Consider the following 16,570-nt stretch of genomic DNA (forward strand, 5'->3'; position numbering starts at 1 on the left):
TGCGGGACTGTCCCCAAGGACAATAGGAAGCCCTCTGAGCACCAGTGTCCGAATGTCAGTTGGCTCTTTGGTCTTTTGGAGAGTAAAATAACAATACAGTTACATATGTGGGTAGAATGACAAGTTAATGACTGGTCAATAAGAAAACACAATTTTGATTGGATTGCGCAACTAGTATAGTTGCATTTTTAGTGACGTCATTACATAAGCTGTGAAAAACAATACAATGCAAGGACATAATGGATATGGACCAACCTTAGTCTGCTGTGATAGCTGTGACAAAAGCTGCCCAATGTTGCCTCTCTTAGATTGAAATATCTCAATGAGACGAAGACTGTGCTGATCAATGCTTTCATAGAACTCTTGCTTGAGGTTCTTGCCCACAACCCCGTTGAACTCCATGTACACCTGAAAAATACAGATTTCAAAACTAATTAATACTGTGGCTGGGCCTGCAGCAATTTTGTTCCATCCCCTCTTAGCCTACACTGTAAAAAATAAACATTTTTTTACAGGTTTTCCCAGTACATTTTTACAGTTTTTCCCTGTATTTATAAAAGACAGAATTTTTTTGTAAAATTACAAGAATAAACTGTATATTGAAAAGTGTCATGTGATTTACCATAAAAAATCTGTATAAATGAAATACATAAAAAATCAGTTTTTTAACAGTTTTTAGATGACACTTTTAACAAAACTAACTGTAAAAATAAAGTAATCTTCATTGACAAAAATAGCAGAATCTTCTGTAATTTAAAAAAAAAAACCTTTTGTTATACCGATATATCACTGTCAAATAAATAAAAATACTGTTAATAATGCATTTAAAAATGTACAATTGCAAAAAAAATATGTGAGCAAAGAAAGAAATATTTAGTAATTTTGCATTTCTTAACCACTACTTTATATACATAAATTGGAAAAACAAAGGTATTGCCTACCTTATTAGACAGGCAACAATACAATTTAAACAGATTTTAACTTTAACTTTATTTATGCATTTGTATTAATTTAAAGATTGAATTGTTAAATAAGTGCATTTATACAAACTGTGTAAAACCATAGTCAAATTTAAAACGTTATTAACTGTGATTTATTCTCACATTTATAATATTTAAATCAAGCATAATTTACCCATCCCCACATTCACAGGAAAAATGTATTACAGTTCATCTGTGCAACATGTTGGGTGCACATTCCAACCAGAGCACCACAGATATAAAATGATGCTCTAATTTACCAGTTACACACTTTTGAGTGCCTGTTGGTTTTGCATAAAGAATATGTGCTGGTGTGACACAAATCAATTACATTTTAGATTTAAACATGACTGCATTGTGTTTATTAGTTAACTTTACTTAGTTGCTTTATTTCACTGGAACTACTTAATGCAATAAGTTAATCAGTTGAAACCGGATATGACGCACCGGGGATTACGCAATACATCGTGAAGGCACCTTGTGTTTCAATGGCGTCTCAGGTAATGTGAAGCTTTACAAAATCTTTTTCCATATGTCTAATTGCATGCTAATCATGATGTTTATCTTATTATATTGTTTAATATAGCTCTTTAGTTGAATAATATTCAAGTTTTATTGCTGTGCATGCTTTATTTGTTTAAAAATGCTAACGCTAATTCGCGCGTGCTAATGCTAACGCCGGACCTGCTTATAGTGATTTATTTATTAACATCTTTCCAGGGTTTCTGTGAATCATATTGAAGTCTTGAGGCAGATTTTAATAGATTGCCGTTGGCTGACTGTATATTAAGTCCGGTTGCGCTGTGTGTGATAACGTTGCACTGCCGTGGTGCTAGCTAGTGCTAAGCTAGTCAAGTTCAACAGCCAGTATTCTCAACTTGTGGCAGTAAGATTCTTTCCCGTAAGGTAAAAATGGCTTAAATTACTTAATGCAGAAATATATTAGAAGAAGGTAGAAAATAAAAGATGTGTAATATTTGCGTTAAAAAACATGGACACACAACCTAGCTAGCTAGCTAAGATGTGAGCAGGCAGCTCGAGCCTGAGGGGAACTTCATGCTTTATGTTTGGCGCTCACGTTCTGCACAAACTTAAAAACAAAGTGATTCTGTAACGTTAGTATCATTACAAACCTGAGTTTTGTGACTGTTATCCTGGAAAGCGCACACATGTAAACAGTATTGGATAATCAGTTAATTTGTAATGTTACTATAGAAATAATATTTTAGTTATTTACAACAAAACAATTGATGTTTTGTATCTTCTGTTTACAGATGGTTGGAAATGTGTAGTTGCAGTTGGACTGACCTTTTACTGGTAATTTTTTTTTCTACATTTTATGCTAAATTGAAGAATATTGAGCTACTTTTGACTGAACACTGAGTTAAGTTTAGATTAAGTGAAGAAGAAAAAATGTGGAAATTCTTATTATTTATTCTGTTTGGTTCTTTTACTTACTTTTTAGTTTTATGTATTTTATGTCTATTTTCTTATTTAAGCTGGTAATTTCTTTATAAATATTTGTCTTGCTGATTTTGATTTCCTTTAGTTTTCTTTAGTAATTTTTTATTTATATATCATTTTAATAGTATCCAATTTCATCTACAGTTTAGGATTCCTCCAATCACGCAATACCATCAGCGCTAGGAGGGTGAAGGTAAGCACAAGTTTCCTCTGAGTTGTTACAGCAACCACCCCATCTTTTCGGGCCAATGTACGTCTGAGTTAAAATAAAGGTTGAAGTGAGATGTCTGATATGTTACGTCCTAAATGGAAATTTGTGTACTGTTAAAGTTCAAGAAAGTGATTTTCCCCCTCTGTTCCATTGTAGGATGGTGATATGGCTGCAACTGAACGGGTGATTGAGGAGACTGTTCTTGGGATCTATGTGACTAGAGTTGAGGGAGCTGAAGCCATGGACCCCCTTGCCAATACTGGAGTGGTATTAGGTGGTGTGGTTCTAGAAGACCTGGGCAGTGTGTTCCTTGCCTTTGCAGTTCGGGCTGATTTATGCCTTATATATTTATAACCTTATGATTTAGAACTTGAGTTACCCTCCTACACTTTTGATGTACTCCAAAAACTGTTTCTGGAACTAGATGCTAACAAACTGTCTCATAAAGCTCAATTACTAAATATAAAGCTATTCAGTGAGATGTGGTCCATACTGAGTATTACACTTGTGACGTACTGTTGCACTTTCTGAAAACTTTAATGTTGGCACTGACTTTTGTACATAATTCAGATTTGTTCAGAAGTGTTTCATGCCCATATTTTGCAGACATTTCACTTAACTGTGTGCTGCTTTGTTAAACATTTTCCATTTAAATGAATTTTGATTGCACTTATTGTATGCTGTATTGTGTTAGACATCTGATTCTTACACTGATCAGCCATAACATTAAAACCTCCTTGTTTCTACACTTACTGTTCATTTGTGTGAAAATTATTTGGGTCAAAAATAGCTGAACTGTGGTGGATTTTGATCCATTTTGAAGCTGAAATTAACAAAAGCTATTTATATACTGCATTTATAAAGTTCTATATATGTTCTAAAGTTCTATGTAACATGTAACAGCTGCAAAATTTCACAGTAAGTATTATGCAGACAAATCTTAACCTACTTAAAATTTTTGTATTTTGTATATTTTTTTAAATGAAGAATAACAATTTAAAAATACAGTTAACTTGTGTTTTAGAGAAAGAAAATGCTTTTATTTTGACAGTTTATTAATGTATTTAGATAATAAAAAAAAGACAATTTAACAGATATTTTTTGCAATACCTCTGACAGTTAATTTAAAATTGGGCTTTTGCTAAGTAAAATTACATGGGTTTTTTTTGTTTTATATGCAAATATTTTGTGAAAACAGTAGTAATTATCTGTACTTAAACTTTTGTTTATCATTTATAAAGATAATTATTCTGTTTTTTAGAGGTGTATGACACTGTTCTAACAATTAATATATGTTGAAAGTAGAAGATTTCATGAAATTATAGGACAATTTCCTGTAAAATTACAGTGATAGATGTTAATTATGGTAAATATAATTACCGTTTTTTTACAGTTTATCTCTGTTTTAAATTTTACAGTTTTTTCCTGTTTTTTTGCAGACATTCTCTGGCGCCCCTGCTGCCAGAAAAATACCGTTTTTTTACGCTTTTTTTTTTTTACAGTGTACTTGTTTTATCCCTAACCAACTACACCTGACCAATATCCCACCCACCATTCATTCTCACATGGGCCTTTAAGAATAACAAGAATGTATCATGAGTAGGATATTAGGTCAGAATTTACAGATTTACACAGCTGTGCATGTTAGGTTTTCTGATGAATCTTAGATAAGTGGACCTTAAGTGCATTAATGGAGTTAAATGTGCACAAACATTCTTGGTGTAAGCAAGAAAATCGCACCGTTCTATTGTAACCCCCATGTTTTAACCTGTAATGTTTTAATAGGTAACCCCGTTTTTCACATATAAACTCACAATACTTACACTTCCACTGCATCTTCAAGAGAACCTGTAAAAAAAGAGCATAAGAAAACTTTTAGCTCAACAGCTGCACTTCTGTTCTGTAAACTCCACTGCAAAACATTTATCAGCCTCGGCTAATGACTAAGAAGTCGATAACTGTATTACTGCTACACAACGATTCAACGAGAGGCGTGGTGGCGAAAGACGCGGCATGGGGGAATGTGCTAACGCTATAAACTGTGAACCGATAAAAAAAATTTGTTACGCTAAATAGTAATAGCACACTAAATGAAGCACCGCGGCTGAAGTAGGAGTTCTGTGACGGATGGTTTGTTTATATTAAGACGTTCAAACGAAGAAATTTGACAACGTTTCATAAAGACTATAATCTAATAAATCCAGCACGTTGATCAACTTCTCCTCATCCATCTCGCACACTCGAGCTGCTGGTGAGAAAGACCTGACGTTGTTCCGAGCTGAGTCAGCCTCTTCTCAGTGAAAAGTTTCTTTTTATCTGAAATGTCTCATTTAAGATATAGTTCCTTTACATACTCACCATTTGTAGTAACACTGATTTCAAAACCCACAGCTTCGGGGTGCAGCGGCCATAAACCAGGGCTCTTCACGCAACGTTCTGCTGCCGTTTCAAACAGGCCCCTCCCTCTCAAAAACTTACCATATTAAGTTATCTTTGCTTAACGTGATAATTGCACTGCATATTTCAACTCAGTATTGCTAACAACTAGTTTGAATTAGTAATGGCAATATTTTTTTACAAAACATGAAAGAATAATTAATGACTGCTCAAAAAATTTATTTATACCAAATCCGGGTTTAGAGTGCACTATTCTGAGAGCTTTGCGGGTGTGGTGTTTGTTGTAAATGTCAGTGAGAGATAGAGGACAGACTGCGATGATCTTTTCAGCTGTCCTTACTATTCTCTGGCGGATCTTGCTTTGGATATTGTGCAATTCCTAAACCAGACAGTGATGCAGCTGCTCAAGATTTAAAGGTGCTGCTGTGGTTATAAAGCTGGTGTTGAGGGACCAGGTGAGGTCCTCTGCGCTTTGAACAGCAAAAAAATTAGTGCTCTTGACAATCTCCATAGAAGAGCTGTGGAGTGGTCAGATCACAAAAGAGAGCTATGGCAATGTAACGTTATTGATTTTGTTATTGTCAAGGGTTGCACATCCAGCTATCAGGTTTTGGGGGCACTTAATTTTTTACATGGGTAATACAGGTTTTAAATAAATCTTGAATCTTGTCTTCAATAAATAGAATGATCAGTTTTATGATGTTTTATTTTTGCATTTGCTATTTACTAGTGTTTTTATCTTATATTAAACGTAGTTGGAAGACCTGAAACATTTAAATCTAAAAATTAAATAGAGGAAACAGGGTGAGGGGCAAATACTTTTTCACAGCCCCATATATTTCACCTCCATGAAATAACAGAGCACACTTAATGTAGGTGATTGGTTTTTGTACAGTATAGTATGATTTCCTGTCACTGTGGGCTGCAGAGCACAGTAGTAGAGAGCAGAATCTGATACTGCAGAGATGTTCAGATCCACTCGATTTTTATCTTCATTTATCTTTGCAGAAAACCCAGAAACGGCAGCTTTTTTATTGAACTCATCAACCTGAATGAGTAACTCTGGTCTGAATGTAGAGTACTGACGATACCACAGCAGGTTATTAGTTCCAGCATATCCACTGTAATTGCAGGATAAAGTAACTGTGGTTCTCTCCAGTTCATTTCTGATGGTAGAAACTGCTTTAATATACTGTGCTGAATTATAACCTGTTAAAAAGAAAAATTGGAGTGTTAAATCAAATCAGTGTTCAGTTCTGCAAATAGATGGTAACTGTATATCATATTTCTAATGACTAAAAGAAAAAAATGGGAGAGTAAGAAGAAACCTTCTGAGGAGCTACCATCACATCATATTTAAACATACATGTTAAGCACAGATTTTTTTCTGCTCTGTATTCTGTATTCTGCTAATAAGAAATAAAAATATCAAAGGTTAAAACATTTAAATGAAATGTTATGTCTTACCTAAGTAAGGTAAAATGAGACAAAGATAAGCGAGCAATGCCATGGCTGAACTGCAGACACATGTAGCTCGAAGTCTGTTGACATTCTTAAGTATGTTTAAACCATTTCCTCTCTTCAGCTTCCCTTTCCAACAGTACAGCTGTTACAGTGTCTAGAATGATGTAGATACATTCTGCCATCATGTGTATACTTCCCCACACTACATCTGTGGGTGCAAAACAAAAAAGAAGCCCTTTAGTCATTTAGATCAGTTTTATTTTATTCAAGTTTGCGGTGTAGCTAATGACTCATGTCTGTATGATTTCATGTATTGCTTGGCTGACTGGATAATTCTAATATTAAATATCTAATAATACTGTAAAGTACAAGAGTTCCTAATAAAGTGATTAGTGTACATCTACTAATAATAGTGGACTTCCACTGCATAGGCTCTCTCTCTCTTTCTCTCTCACCTCACCTCTCTGGTAATGAAGGCTATGGAAAGGATCACAAAAAGATCATATCACCAGGGTATCTGATCCGATGTTGGACCCGCTGCAGTTTGCCTACCGGGCTGGTAGAGGGGTTGATGATGTGAAGATATTTATCCTGAACACCATCCATAAGCATGTGGAAATCCCCAATACCTCAGCCAGACTCCTGTGTGTAGACTTTTCACCAGCATTTAACACCATGCAGCCACATACACCGATCAGTGTAACATTAAAACCACCTCGTTTCTACACTCACTGTCTATTTTATCAGCTCCACTTACCATATATGAGCACTTTGTAGTTCTGCAATTACTGACTGTAGTCCATCTGTTTCTTTGGTAGGTATTACTTGGGTGGTGGGTAATTCTCAGCACTGCAGTAACACTGACATGGTGGTGGTGTGTTAGTGTGTGTTGTGCTGGTATGAGTGAATAAAACACAGCAATGCTGATGGAGTTTTTAAACACCTCTCTGTCACTGCTGGACTGAGAACAGTCCACCAACCAAAAACATCCAGCCAACAGCGCCCCGTGGGCAGCGTCCTGTGACCACTGATGAAGGTCTAGAAGATGACCAACTCAAACAGCAGCAATAGATGACCGATCGTCTCTGACTTTACGTCTACAAGGTGGACCAACTAGGTAGCAGTGTCTAATAGAGTGGACAGTGAGTGGACACGGTATTTAAAAACTCCAGCAGCGCTGCTGTGTCTGATCCACTCATACCAGCACAACACACACTAACACACCACCCCACCACCATGTCAGTGTCACTGCAGTGCTGAGAATCATCCACCAACTAAATAATACCTGCTCTGTGGTGGTCCTGACCATTGAAGAACAGAGTGAAAGCAGGCTAAAAAAAGTATGTAGAGAAACAGATGGACTACAGTCAGTAATTGTAGAACTACAAAGTGCTCCTATATGGTAAGTGGAGCTGATAAAATGGACAGTGAGTGTAGAAACAAGGAGGTGGTTTTAATGTTATGGCTGATCGGTGTATTTTAGCTGAGGCTTACCACACGCTTCCACATCGACCACCAACTCACTCTGTGGATTATAGACTTTCTTACCAACAGGACGCAAAGAGTATTGGTGAACAACTCCCTGTCTGACATCCTCTTCACCTCCACTGGGTCTCCACAAGGCTGTGTCCTCTCTCCTCTTCTCTTCATCCTTTACACAATGATTGCAGATCTACCTAGCCTAATTGCCACATAGTGAAATTTGCTGATGACACAGTACTCCTGTCTCTGCTCTCTGGTCACACACAACATCACAGCTCGGTTCTGCAGAGTTTTGTGGAGTGGTGTGGAAACTCCTGCCTTGAGCTCAACATAAATAAAACCAAGGAGATGATAGTGACATTTCCCCCCAAACACAGACAGAAGGCTGAGGCAGTCACCACCATCATACATGGGGAGACAGTGGAGATTGTGGAAGAGTATAAATATCTGGGAACAATCTTTGACAGCATGCTGAGGTTTTCCTCTAACACAGAGGACATACTAAAGAAATGGCAAATATAATAACCTTCTCTTTCACTTGCTGGTTTCACTCCATTACTCTGCAGAACAGAAACCGTCTGCTGAATGTGGTTAAAGTCTGCTCAAAGATCACTGAACAACCTATTCGTTCTCTTACCGCCTTATGTGATCAGCAGACTATAAAGTCAGCTCACAGGATTTTACAGGACCCCTCTCATATTCTGTTTCCTGAGTTTGAATGTCTCCCCTCAGGACGCAGACTCAACTGTTCACACTGCAGGACGCAGAGGAGGAAGATAACCTTCCTCCTCAGGGTGGTCCAGCTCCTAAATGCTGGACACTGACTGGTCATAAGCGCTGATGCTGCTACACGAAGTATAATTTTAATAGTGCATGCACTTATAATTTATTTATGCGTTTTATCTGTTCTTATTTGTGAATGTTGTCTGTTGTATTGCGTGTGCTGTTATGTGTCTTTAAAGTTGTGTGTGTTCTTAAGCTACTTTAATGCCCTTTAAATTGCCCCTTGGGGACAAATAAAGTAATCTGAATGGAAAGTAAATGTCTCTTTCTGCTGTCTAACAGCGTACTCGTTGCAAGAGCTACACGTGCTGACATAATGTTTGTTGGCGTTTTGCAAGCCTGGGCAGTAAAGTGTTTCCTGAGTATGTGTGGAATGGATTCGGGTCAACATTTCAGAATGGAAGGACTTTGGAATGATAACCGTCTGACCTTTAAACAGTGTGCCATTTTGAATGCTGAGTTCCTCTTTGTGTGACCAGAATTTCAGTCAGGTTTTAGGTAAAAAACATAGTACAACTACAGCAGCGCTGAAGGTAATAAATGACTTAATTTTATCGTTATATAAGGGGCATCATTACGCAGCACTGTTCATTGACTTGTCAAGGCGTTTGACACTGTTGATCATACAATAATAAAATCTAGACTGTCGAACATTGGATTATCTAAGGATTCCATCTTGTGGTTTGAGAACTATTTATCTGGTAGGACACAGTGTGTGCAGGCGGAAGGTTTTAGATCATCTTCACTGGTAATAGACAAGGGGGTGCCTCAAGGATCAATCTTGGGGCCCCTGCTTTTTACTATTTATATAAATAATCTTTGATGATGTGCTAAATGCAAAATTTCACTATTATGCTGATGATACTGTTATTTATTGTTTGAAACAAAAAGCTAATTCATTGGTACTAGGGCTGGCACTGATCCGATACCCTGTATCGGTATCGGTCCGATATTGGCCCAAATCACTGGATCGGATATCGGAAGGAAAGAAACGTGTAATCCGATCTGATACTGTTGCTTAATGTAAATAACACTTAATGTAAATATTACTTAATGTAAATAACACTTAATGTAAATAAGGCCATTGTTTGTGTGTAAAGCAAATAACACACGAAGATACGTTCCAACACAGTGCTGTTTTTTGCCAGCTCACTCTGCAACTGCCGTAGCAAGGTGCATCTTGATGACATCATTAACATGTGCCACTGATCTACAACTCATCCGCAACAGCCATTCAGAAATTAAAACACACTGATCTACTTAAACTGTTAGCATTTTAAATAATCATCTACTACTGCCACATCTAAAAACACTGTTTACATCTTGTCCCGGCTTGGAGCGCTCTCACATCCTCAACGATTAATCCATTAGTGTTATGAAATAAAACAAACCACACCATTTCCCGTTTAGCCACAGATGTCCTCTTCAAAATCCAGCAGGGTTCAATCATCTACAAACGTGACAGAACTTTAACAGAAAATCTCAACTCTGCGTCAATTCTAATTGGTCCATCGCGTTTGATTGACATCAACATTTTCCAATTGTAGACACTTTGAACGACAGGCTGTAAAGCGAGATACAACGTGAACAACAGCTGGAACGTACAGTGGGGCCAAAAAGTATTTAGTCAGCCACTGATTGTGCAGGTTCTCCTACTTAGAAAGATGAGAGAGGTCTGTAATTTTCATCATAGGTACACTTCAACTATGAGAGACAAAATGAGAAAAAAAAATCCAGGAAATCACATTGTAGGATTTTTAAAGAATTTATTTGTAAATTATGGTGGAAAATAAGTATTTGGTCAATAACAAAAGTTCAACTCAATACTGACATAACCTTTGTTGGCAATGACAGAGGTCAAACGTTTCCTGTAAGTCTTCAACAGGTTTGCACACACTGTAGCTGGTATTTTGGCCCATTCCTCCATGCAGATCTCCTCTAGAGCAGTGATGTTTTGGGGCTGTTGCTGGGCAACACGGACTTTCAACTCCCTCCACAAATTTTCTATGGGGTTGAGGTCTGGAGACTGGCTAGGCCACTCCAGGACCTTGAAATGCTTTTTACGGAGCCACTCCTTCGTTGCCCGAGCGGTGTGTTTGGGATCATTGTCATGCTGGAAGACCCAGACACATTCCATCTTCAATGCTCTCACTGATGGAAGGAGGTTTTGGCTTAAATAGCTTAAATGGGCTTAAATGGGCAGTGATAGCTCAGTGGTTAAGGTACTGGACTAGTAAACAGAAGGTTGCCGGTTTAAGCCCCGCCACCACCAAGTTGCCACTGTTGGGTCCCTGAGCAAGGCCCTTAACCCTCAATTGCTCATTGTGTTCAGCTCATTGTGTAAGTCGCTTTGGATAAAAGCGTCTGCTAAATGCTGAAAATGTAAAATGTAAATGTAAAATCTCACGATACATGGCCCCGTTCATTCTTCCCTTAACACGGATCAGTCGTCCTGTCCCCTTTGCAGAAAAACAGCCCCAAAGCATGATGTTTCCACCCCCATGCTTCACAGTAGGTATGGTGTTCTTGGGATGCAACTCAGCATTCTTCTTCCTCCAAACACGACGAGTTGAGTTTTTACATTTTGAGAGACAAAATGAGAAAAAAAAATCCAGGAAATCACATTGTAGGATTTTTAAAGAATTTATTTGTAAATTATGGTGAAGTATTTGGTCAATAACAAAAGTTCAACTCAATACTTTGTAACATAACCTTTGTTGGCAATGACAGAGGTCAAACGTTTCCTGTAAGTCTTCACCAGGTTTGCACACACTGTAGCTGGTATTTTGGCCCATTCCTCCATGCAGATCTCCTCTAGAGCAGTGATGTTTTGGGGCTGTCGCTGGGCAACACAGACTTCACAAATTTTCTATGGGGTTGAGGTCTGGAGACTGGCTAGGCCACTCCAGGACCTTGAAATGCTTTTTACGGAGCCACTCCTTCGTTGCCCGAGCGGTGTGTTTGGGATTATTGTCATGCTGGAAGACCCAGCCACGTTCCATCTTCAATGCTCTCACTGATGGAAGGAGGTTTTGGCTTAAAATCTCACGATACATGGCCCCGTTCATTCTTCCCTTAACACGGATCAGTCGTCCTGTCCCCTTTGAAGAAAAACAGCCCCAAAGCATGATGTTTCCACCTCCATGCTTCACAGTAGGTATGGTGTTCTTGGGTTCTTCTTCTTCCTCCAAACACGACAAGTTGAGTTTTTACCAAAAAGTTCCATTTTGGTTTCATCTGACCACATGATATTCTCCCAATCCTCTTCTGGATCATCCATATGCTCTCTGACAAACTTCAGACGGGCCTGGACATGTACTGGCTTAAGCAGGGGGACACGCCTGGCACTGCAGGATTTGAGTCCCTCTCGGCGTAGTGTGTTACTGATGGTAGCCTTTGTTACTTTGGTCCCAGCTCTCTGCAGGTCATTCATCAGGTCCCTCCGTGTAGTTCTGGGATTTTTGCTCACCGTTCTCATGATCATTTTGACCCCACGGGATGACATCTTGCGTGGGGCCCCAGATCGAGGGAGATTATCAATGGTCTTGTATGTCTTCCATTTTCTTACAATTGCTCCCACAGTTGATTTATTCACACCAACCTGCTTGCCTATTGTAGATTCACTCTTCCCAGCCTGGTGCAGGTCTACAATTTTCTTCCTGGTGTCCTTCGACAGCTCATTGGTCTTGGCCATGGTTGAATTTGGAGTCTGACTGTTTGAGGCTGTGGACAGGTGTCTTTTATGCAGATAACGAGGAGGACAGAAGAGCTTCTTAAAGAAGAAGTTACAGGTCTGTGAGAGCCAGAAATCTTGCTTGTTTGTGGGTGACCAAATACTTATTTTCCACCATAATTTACAAATAAATTCTTTAAAAATCCTACAATGTGATTTCCTGGATTTTTTTTTCTCATTTTGTCTCTCATAGTTGAAGTGTACCTATGATGAAAATTAAAGACCTCTCTCATCTTTCTAAGTAGCAGAACTTGCACAATCAGTGGCTGACTAAATACTTTTTGGCCCCACTGTAAGTAAACAAAACCCACACACACAAAAAAATCTTACAAAGCACCAAGATCCAAAGAGAAACCCATCAGATTCTGTAATATAATTATATAAAAATTAGATTAAAATTAGAAAATAACGCATGTTCATCCAAATATATACATTCATGGGGCCTCTCCATGGATTCCAGTTTAAACATCCTCTATACACACAATGAAAATAGACCCATCATGACAGACACTGTATACATGAACTGCTTTACATACAATACAGTATATATGCTAGTATGTAGTAATTGTACTGTAAATCCACACTTACTTGTACATATTGATATCGTTGCTCTTTCACTCTTTCCGAGTTTTGTTTAAATGGAACTCTGTATGCTTGTTTCATCTGTACCTGGTTGCGCTGCAGGACACGGTCAGTTGTGCTAAGACTCACACTGTTGATCCCTTCAAAATGTATATTGTCTTCAAGAACCTGCTGTTGTATTTCACACAGTTGTATTGCATTATTCAGATGGACCATATCAACAATGAGAGTCTCCTGTTGTTCTGAGAACAGAGGTGACCTTCCACCCTTATGTGGCTGTCTTTCAATTGTACAGTACAAATAAAGGTCATTTTACAATATTAGAGGTATACATACTGTAATACTTGCTACATCAATGCACTGAGCTATTCTACTGTATAGTTGTACTGTACTGTAACTTTCAGGTCCCAAACACACATTACTGTACCTGTTTTCTTCTCTGAACGTCCTGACTATGGAGGCCACAGAGAATTTACTCAAATTTGGTTGCACTGCTTTTCTTATACATAGTCATGCCATGGACCAAAACATGATCTATAATTGTTGCTCTAATTTCATTTGATATGACTGCACGTCTTCCTCCTCACCCACCACCTCTGAGACACCGTACTCTTCCTCTTCTATTGTTGCCCTCCATTGCTAAAGTCACAATATAGCTAAAATGCCACATGCATTTGAACTGACTTTTATCCTGTTTGCCTAACGAGTTTAACCCTAATCACTGATTGGACACATGTGTGCACAGTTTTGAACTGTAGTGTGTTAATGATGACAAGAAAGACAAGCGATTGAGAAAAACTGTCAATCTGCCTCAGGATCATGTCTCTGGGCTCGGTCAGGCCACAGGACTTCATCTACATCACAGGAAATATTCTCCCTATCTAGACAAAGTAAAAAAAATCCTTTGGCATGTCATATCCAGGCTTGAAAAGAATCCATCTAATGTCGTCACATGCTGCATCCATTAACTGGAGCAGATTTTCCTGGGTATGCTGAGAAGATTCCTCATTCCTCAAATGGGTTTAGGAAGGGAGAGTATCGTTAGATGTTAGATGTTCTGTGTTGTAGGGCTCTAATGTAACATGGCGATGCAGAACCCCAGTGCTGTTGATGGCACATTTTACATAATAAGCAGACGCTTTTATCCAAAGCAACTTACAGTATACAGTCTAGGTAAGCAACTGAGGGTTCAGGGCCTTGCTCAAGGGACCAACAGTGGCAACTTGGCAGTGGTGGGGTTTGAACCTGCAACTTTCTGCTTACTAGTCCAGTACCTTCACCGCTGGGCTACATGGTCACATTGATAATATGATGGACACGTATTTCTGTAATTGCATGATGATCAGTTATGTTGAGATCTCTTCTCCACCTCTTTGTGAGGCTAAATCCAGCTTTGTCCAGATATAAACATTCATTAGGCCTCTCCATGGGTTTAGTTTAAATGTGACACATTATGACAGACCTCATGTCATTGTATACATGTGCTGCTTTACAAACAATATAGTATTTGATATGACTGATCTTGTTCTTGGTCATCCTCATCTTTCTCTACACAGTGTGTTAATGATGACAATAGTGTGTTTGTTGTGTTTAATCTTTGTGGCATGTGTGTGCCATTTTGCATCAAAGTGCGCTACCATGAGAAATGTGTGTTTGACAGTGAGAATGTGTTTAAAGGAGAAAATAGTTTAAGGTTTTGTGAAAAGAGTGATTCATTCGATAGACAAGTTTTGGCAGTTGACAGACGTGTTCCAAGAATGGGGCTTAGTGTTTTAGCGATTGAGAAAAACTGTAAAAGAAAGATAAATAGCTCCCTCTTCTGAGAAAAGCAGAGTGAGTCTTAGTGGCTTTTTGTACAGCGTAGTTGGATTTCCTGTCACTGTGGGCTGCAGGGCGCAGTAGTACAGTGCAGAATCAGATACTGCAGCAGAGACGATCTCCAGATGCACTTTCTTATTATTACTGTCAGTTGTAATGAACAGATGTGGGTAGGGTGGTTCAGACTTAATGACAGTGTTACCACTTTTATCAGTGAGCAGCAGAAACTCTGGTTTTGATCCAGGCTTTTGTCGATACCAGTGGAGATAATAAGCTGATCCAGAATATGTGCATGACAGTGTGGTGTTGCTTCCTTCAGTTAAATATGAGCTGGTTTGGTCTGGACTGATGGGCTCCAAAGCTTCTGCCATACAGACATTAAAACAATATTATGTATTTTTCTGTTAAATAAAAGAAGTTCAATAGAAATGATCATTTTTTATAATATAGAAGCAAATCTAATAAAATGTGATATAAGACTTACCAATGACACCAGCAGTAATGAGAACTATGAAGAGGAGTAACATTGTTGTCCTGAGTGTCTGATCTAACATAATGTGTCTCTTAAAAACATCTGTACTGTATGCAGTCACATCTAGAACCTCCCACTCAATTTCTTATATTCATGTAAACTCTGTCTTCTTCTCATTTTGCAATGTTAACAAACACTGTGTATTTATACAAAGAAAATAGCAGTAGTAGTTATTATTATTATTATTATTATTATTATTAATACATCTTACACATCTTACATCATTACATATTATTTTTATTACATTTTACATGTATCTAATTACAATCACAACCCCAAATCAGAAAAAGTTGGGACAGCATGGAAAAATATTAAATAATAAAAAAAAAAACACAGAGTTTCTTACATTTACTTTGACTTTTATTTGATTGCAGACAGGATGAACCTGAGATATTTCATATTTTATCTGCTCAACTTTATTTTATTTATTAATAAACATCTATTCCTGCATTTTTGGTCTGCAACACATTTAAAAAAGGACAGAAGTCATTCTTGGGTGATTTTCCCCAGTGTTTATTAGCAAACATGCAAGTTTTGGGTTGCCAAATTTTTGTAAACAAGTTAAAGCGAGACGCATCTCCTCAACAGAAACGTAAAAATACAGATTTATGGACAGGGTGTTGTGTAACGATTTACTAATGAGTCATTAAAAGTGTTTATCCTGCAAAAGTGAAGGTTGTGTAGGTTTCCTGATAAAATCCGGGTGGATCCCTTCTTTAATCCCCTGCTCTTTCACTAAAGAATGTTGACTCATCAAAATGTCTCTTCAAAATGTATCACAGTGTGCAATTAGAAATCAAAGGTGGCATTAAATTGGTAAACATGTAAAGCCTGTCTAATTACATGAGGTTACAAAGATACTTTATGAAAACAGCACAAAGCTTTCAAATGCTTCCTAGTCCTGACAGTTGAATAATTTAAATAAGTTTTTACTATTTGGAGCCTTTAAATATTTATCATGTTTTAACTATTTAAAAAGAGGTTATAACCAGTCTATGTACTGATACTGGAGGTTGATAGTTTTGTAATGCAAGCACCGACCACACTTACCAGCTCAACCAGAAAATATAGGTTTAAAGGTCAGTCACACAGATCAAAGTAACACAAAGACTCTTGTTCCCGCT

The 16,570-nt window shown here is 37.9% G+C and overlaps 1 long non-coding RNA gene across 1 annotated transcript; it reads left to right on the forward strand.

The window, feature by feature from the left end:
- The first annotated feature begins 1,771 nt into the window (after positions 1 to 1,771).
- LOC134311384 (uncharacterized) lies at positions 1,772 to 3,196 on the forward strand. Its single transcript, XR_010011399.1, has 4 exons — positions 1,772 to 1,886; positions 2,255 to 2,297; positions 2,594 to 2,637; positions 2,812 to 3,196. It is a non-coding gene; the product is annotated as an uncharacterized LOC134311384 (long non-coding RNA).
- Positions 3,197 to 16,570: the final 13,374 nt, after the last annotated feature.

This window comes from Trichomycterus rosablanca, chromosome 4, assembly GCF_030014385.1.
Source record: "Trichomycterus rosablanca isolate fTriRos1 chromosome 4, fTriRos1.hap1, whole genome shotgun sequence".
Taxonomy (NCBI): Eukaryota; Metazoa; Chordata; class Actinopteri; order Siluriformes; family Trichomycteridae; genus Trichomycterus; species Trichomycterus rosablanca.